Raw genomic sequence first — 6,000 nt, 5'->3', positions numbered from 1 at the left:
CTATCTCTGCTTCCCCAAGTGCTTGGATTAAAGGCATTCACCACCACTGCCCAGCCAGTTTTGTTTTTTGTTTGTTTTTCAAGACAGGGTTTCTCTGTGTAGCCCTGGCTGTCCTGGAACTCACTTTGTATACCAGGCTGGCCTCGAACTCAGAAATCCGCCTGCCTCTGCCTCCCAAGTGCTGGGATTAAAGGCGTGCGCCACCATGCCCGGCGCTAGTTTTGTTTTTAATATAGTATTTTTATTGTCTTTAAGGATTTCCTACATACACACAGTGGATCTTAATCATAGTCTCTCCTTGAGTCTCAGATCCTACCGTCAGCAACCAGATGGTAGGCGCCAATCTTATATTTTTTTTCTCTCGTTTGTTGGATGCTCTCCTGATCTCATCCAGGCTCTGAAGATGTCCAACTCTCTGGCGATGAGATGAAATAAGGAAATCTGACCTCGGTATCAGGGATGCTGTCGAGAGAAGCTACTGATGTGCAAGTGCTCTGGGAAGCCAAAAGTGCTTTGCAAGTGAGAGTGGTTATTATTTTATGGTCATCTTCACATTCCTCTTCCCTCCAGGGGCTCACAGATGGAGGTGGACTGAAAGGCAGCCCAGGGGAGCTGCTAAGAGGCAAGCCAGCTGCTGTATTTTGCACCAGGCAGATTTGTCTTTCTGGCAGGTGGGAGCCACATTCCCACGTACTAAATTGCTAATAGCTTCCCCGGGGAGTTTCCTTTCAGCTCTGACTACTGCAGTGATTGCTGTTGCTCCCGTGGCTGACTGACGCCTTCTGATGCCCTGGGCTGGCCCCGGATTTCCCATCCAGTTTTGGGTTTTGCCCCTGAAGTTAGGGATGGTGTTAAACACCAAGCCCAGCCCAAAGTTTTCAGTTAGATTTGGAGGGCTTTTGTCTGCTCTGTACTGTAACAGAGGTGGAGGTGTGATGTTCACGTCTAAACCCCCAGCACTTAGAAGACAAAGGCAGGGGGAGTGTGAGTTCAAGGCCAACCCTGGCTACACAGTCAGAATGCCCCACCCCCAAAACAAAGAGTGGGAACAAACACAAGGATTTCCTGGTTTCCAAGGGAGTGATCCCCTATATACTGGAGAGAGAGGGTGGTCAGAGGCAACCAGCTTTGCTCTGGGAGGTAGGAGCCTAGGTGTTGGGGTCACACACATTTGGCACCTCTGCCAAGAGCTGAGCTGAGATTTCCAGTCAACCTGATAAGGCCAAAATCCTCATAGCCATTCAGGTAAACCTGGAGATGAGAAGAGTTTACTACTACTCCTCCTCCTCCTCCTCCTCCTCCTCCTCCTCCTCCTCTTCCTCCTCCTCCTCCTCCTCCTCCTTTTGGTACAAGGGATTGAACTCAGGGCCTGATGAAAGCCAGACAGGTGCTATGTAATATATCCATAGCTCGGGAGCAAGATATCTGTAGAAGTTGGCTTGGGCAGGCAGGAGACCCAACATCTACCAAAGGAATGATAATAGCAGACGCTCATGCCTACCTGGCTTCAAACCCCACACCTGGTGGAAAGATTTATTTATTTCAGCTTCTGGCTTCACCTGTGACAGAGCGTGATGGTGGGCAGTGTGTGGGAAGCTGGGATGCAGAAAGAAAAAAGCTAACTAGGCCAGGGCAAAAATCTCTCCTTTGCTGGGTAGTAGTGGTACACCTTTAATCCCAGCACTGCTGGGGTCCAGCTTGGCATCCAGTTTGGGTACATGGGGAAGGTAGCTGGGGGGGCATTAGTGATCAGGGCCAAAGCTGTTGACTTTTGACTCTGTCTCTATCTCTAGAGCCAGAAGCTGATGTCTTCTGGCAATTTAACTTTTTCTTGCTATTCCAGGTCCCAAAGCAGCTGGCTCCTGGCAATTAACTTCTACTGATAGCAGCAGGGGAAAATAGATACTTGGATTCTCTCTCTTTGACTGAGGTCTCTCACTGGCCAGGCAAGAGGCCTGGAGTTCCTTAACTCTTTGTGAGCCAGAGAGAAAAGGAAAGAGAGGAAAAGAGAGAAAGTTGAGGCGTACACAGAGACACACACAGCAGATGAAGCCGAAGGCTGGACCCTTGCTTGCTTCACTATAGTTCTTAGTTTTTATACTTTCTCAGGATAATTGATCACACGGTTTTCTAAAAATGTTTATATTCCATAACTTCATAGTAAGTTTAAGACCATAGTTCATGCCATAGATTGATAAAACTTACAGAGTTGCAGCAGAATTGTTTACACGTCTTTCCAGTAAGACTAGTATCTGACTAAACATTGAGTACTTGTTACTAGCTCCAGTAGTTCATTATAAGTTTCAGGCAAGAATTTTTATGTCATAAGTTAGCACAGTTTCGACAAGAGACAAATCGTCTGCCTTGTGTCTTATTATTTTGAAGTCTTGTCTTCTCTGCCACAGGGTACAGCTTCTTAGGGTACAGAATACGCGGAGTTTGACTGGTGCTGGGCCATAGGGAGGTGCTAAGGCCCACTCAGGGTGGGAAAGTGCAGTCTGAGGCATGGGACAACTGGAGCTGGGGCCCAGGGTTCCCAGGCTCTTGGACACCCAGGGGCTGCTGGAAGTCGCAGAAGAGCTGAGAACAGAATTTGAGCCCAAGAGCTGGATCTAGCCCAGGGCTGGGGGCAGGGGATGGGAAGGAGGGCTCCGGCTTGTGGCTGGGAGTGCAGAGGCCTTATATGGGAGATTAGACAGTGGCTCCGTAGGTAAAGGCCTTCTCCATGGCTCCCCATGGCAGATCCCAATGAAAAGAGACAGTTTGTAGTTCCCAATCATTTATTGTCATGGTGGGAAGTGGAGGTAAAACCATACCCCACTTCTCAGGGTGGGCCTTTTTCAGGGAGGAATGTCTGGAAAGGAAAGCTTATTGGCTATGCCCTCCAGGCCTCTTTGTACCTCATTAGAATGGAGAGCTCTGGAACCTATGTGACCATAGGTCACATCTTTTTTCCTATTGACTTGGTCTGAGATGTTACAGATACCTCATCTACATGTGGAAGGGCTTAGGGCATTGCCCTTATGTGACTGATAGCCACAAATCTAGGGCGGGGTGGGGGTGGGGCTGCAGCTAGTGCCAGGGGCCTGGTGCCCAGGAGCAGGTGAAGCTTCTACCATCCCTTAAGGATTCTCAGGGCTTCAAAGTCTTTAGCTCAACTGAGGACCAGGCTACCTCTCACTGCCCCACAGTCTTGTATGGATAAACTAGCCCATCATTTATTTTCTGTCCTCGCACCTACAATCGATTGTCCATTCCCAGTTTATGACCTTTAGTTACCAGATAGTAGCCTCATTCCTAGAGTAGAAGGAATGTTTTCATTGATTGTAAATTTGTTCCAAGCCTGGTTTTTTTGTTTTTGTTTTTGTTGTTGTTGTTGTTCCCTAGTGCAATTATCCCATGACACATGAAGGTTTACAAAGCTCTAATCGCAACTTTCATTCTATAGGAGACTTGAAATTACTTGTATCAATTTAGGAGTTCTATAAAATCATTATCAGAAATTATGAAATCATCAGTTCACCTACATATCATTACTACATGAAAGTACATCTTCGTACTGATTCTGCAGGAGATCTGCCCAATAGTGTGGGCTGATGCCCAGGAATCATTGTGCTGTGTAATAGTGGCAGGAAAGACATCTCAACAGTGAGAAGCACTCCTAGGATGAAGTCTCTGGGGCTGTGCCTCTCCAGAGTGCATCCATCATAGCCACACAGAACAGTGAGCCATCTCCAGGAAACTCCTTTGCTTGCCATAGACTTTCCTAGACAGATCCTGACACAGCAGTCAAGAGGCAGAGGCAGGAGGGTCCCTGTGAGTTCAGGGCCAGCCTGGTTTACATAGAGAAAGGGATAGCAAGAGGGACACAAAGAAACCCTGCACTGAAAAACAAATAAAATAAAATAAAATAAAATAAAAATATCTCTTTCATGAGCACATCTCCATTGACCCCTTCCTCCCATTAGGCCTTGAGTCTAAGGTCTCCACCACCCCTGAATGTGTGTGTGTGTATCATGCTAAGACTTTGCCATTGATGTGGTAACTTACTTATGATCCAATCACCTCCCAGAGGCCTCACTGGAGAACATTTCCTCATGTGTTGTGCTGTTTCACGAGCCCCCAGAGAAGAGGCCCCATGGAGCTGACTCCAGTGCAATATACATAAGGGTCTTTATTCAAGCTGGAGCAACAGTGTTCACTGACACAGCAGAATAAGAGGGTGAAGCCTGGAGCCCAGTTTCAAGCAAGCATTTATAGAGGAAAGCAAACAAGCAAGGGAGTTTCTAGCTTGGCACACATCTGATTGGGCTATTATGGAATTTGTATGGCTGGTGCTGGGAGCCAAACCATAAACTTTCCTAAGTAAATATCTTTAGGTACAGCTGTAACTTCTGCCTTCCTCCTGATTGGTGGTTGTTAGGGAGTGACCTGGAGACCAGTGCTAGGTGCAGGCCTGGTGGATAACTCAAGTTTAACCTTAGGTCAGGTTCTCTAAGATAGATAGAGCCTGAACCAAGATGGATTTGATCTGGTCTCTCGCATGGAAACTGAGTTGTTAACACTCGGGCTTTTGTAGGACAATCCGATCTGTAACGCATAGTCTACTAAGCAGAAGGTTTTGGCTACTGAGAAGTCTCCGGTCTGGATTAAGCTACATCTGCTTTGTCCAAACAGTTTCATCTATTATCAGGAGAGTACCTGAGAGTCAGGGCATGCCAAGGTAGAAGGATAGCCACATCAGCTGAGCAAGGTGCATGCTGTAATCCCAGCCTGTAGGCGGCTGCCGCAGGAAGATCATTAGTTCAAGGTTAGCTCAAACTACACATTAAACTTTAGGCCAGCCTAGGCTACACTGTAAGAGCTATTAAGGTGCTACGCAATGCTTTGTTGTCAATGCTGACAACAAAGAAAGACATGGGAAGTCCATGCCTTTGATGCCACCATTTGAGTTGCAGAGGCAGAGGCAGAGGCAGAGGCAGAGGCAGAGGCAGAGGCAGAGGCAGAGGCAGAGGCAGAGGCAGAGGCAGAGGCAGAGGCAGAGGCAGAGGCAGAGGCAGAGGCAGAGGCAGAGGCAGGCAGATCTCTGTGAGTTTGAGAGCAAACAAATCTGGTCTACAAATCGAGTCTAGGACAGCCAGGGCTGTTACATTGAGAAGCCTTGTCTCAAAAAAAAGAAAAAAAAAAAAAAAGACAAGAGGAGGAGGAGGGAGGAGGAGGAGGAGGAGGAGGAGGAGGAGGGGGAAATGCATGGGAAGTTACAGGAAGAAGAGGTATGGGATGCTAGGGTAGGCAGCAAAGCCTGTGCTGTTAGCTTTGTCAGCTTGACAAACCTGTCAATCATGCTCTAGAGTCACCTGGGAAAGAGTCTCAATGAGCGATTGATCTGTGAAGGGGTGTCTTGATTGGCTTTATCAATGAGGGAAGTCCCACTCTAAATGTGAGTGTGGTCTTCTGACATCGTCCAGACACAAGGATGCAGAAGGAAGAAAGCTTTGCTCAGGAGGCCTTCACTCTTCTGGCAAGTGAGTTCATCTACCCTGCTGCTAACACAACTGCCACCTTCACCGATATTGGAGCCAGCTTCTTAATGCTTCAGCGTGGACTGAAGGCCAGCAGGTCTTCAGGACTCCACCACTGGCATCAGATGAGTACTCTTCAGCCTTATTCACTGAGCAACTACCTCATTGTTCTTGGTCTTACCCGTGTGAAACAGTCATTATCGGAGTACTGAAGCCTTATGCTGTAGCCAATTGGATCGATCTCCTTGTACTGCAGCCTTATGGGGTTAGCCAATTGGATCAATCTCCTGTGTGTATGTGTGTATGTGTGTGTGTGTGTGTGTGCACGCACACACACTCGCGCTTGCACTCGTGCTCGTGTGTACACGCACGTGGGCACACATATGTTTGGAGTTTCTATGTAGCCCTGGCTGTCCTGGAACTCACTTTGTAGACCAGGCTGGCCTCGAACTCAGAAATCCGCCTGCCTCTGCCTGCC

This window comes from Mus musculus, chromosome 4, assembly GCF_000001635.26.
Source record: "Mus musculus strain C57BL/6J chromosome 4, GRCm38.p6 C57BL/6J".
Taxonomy (NCBI): domain Eukaryota; kingdom Metazoa; phylum Chordata; class Mammalia; order Rodentia; family Muridae; genus Mus; species Mus musculus.
The sequence above is the reverse complement of the archived record's forward strand: the minus strand, read 5'-3'. Positions refer to the sequence as shown.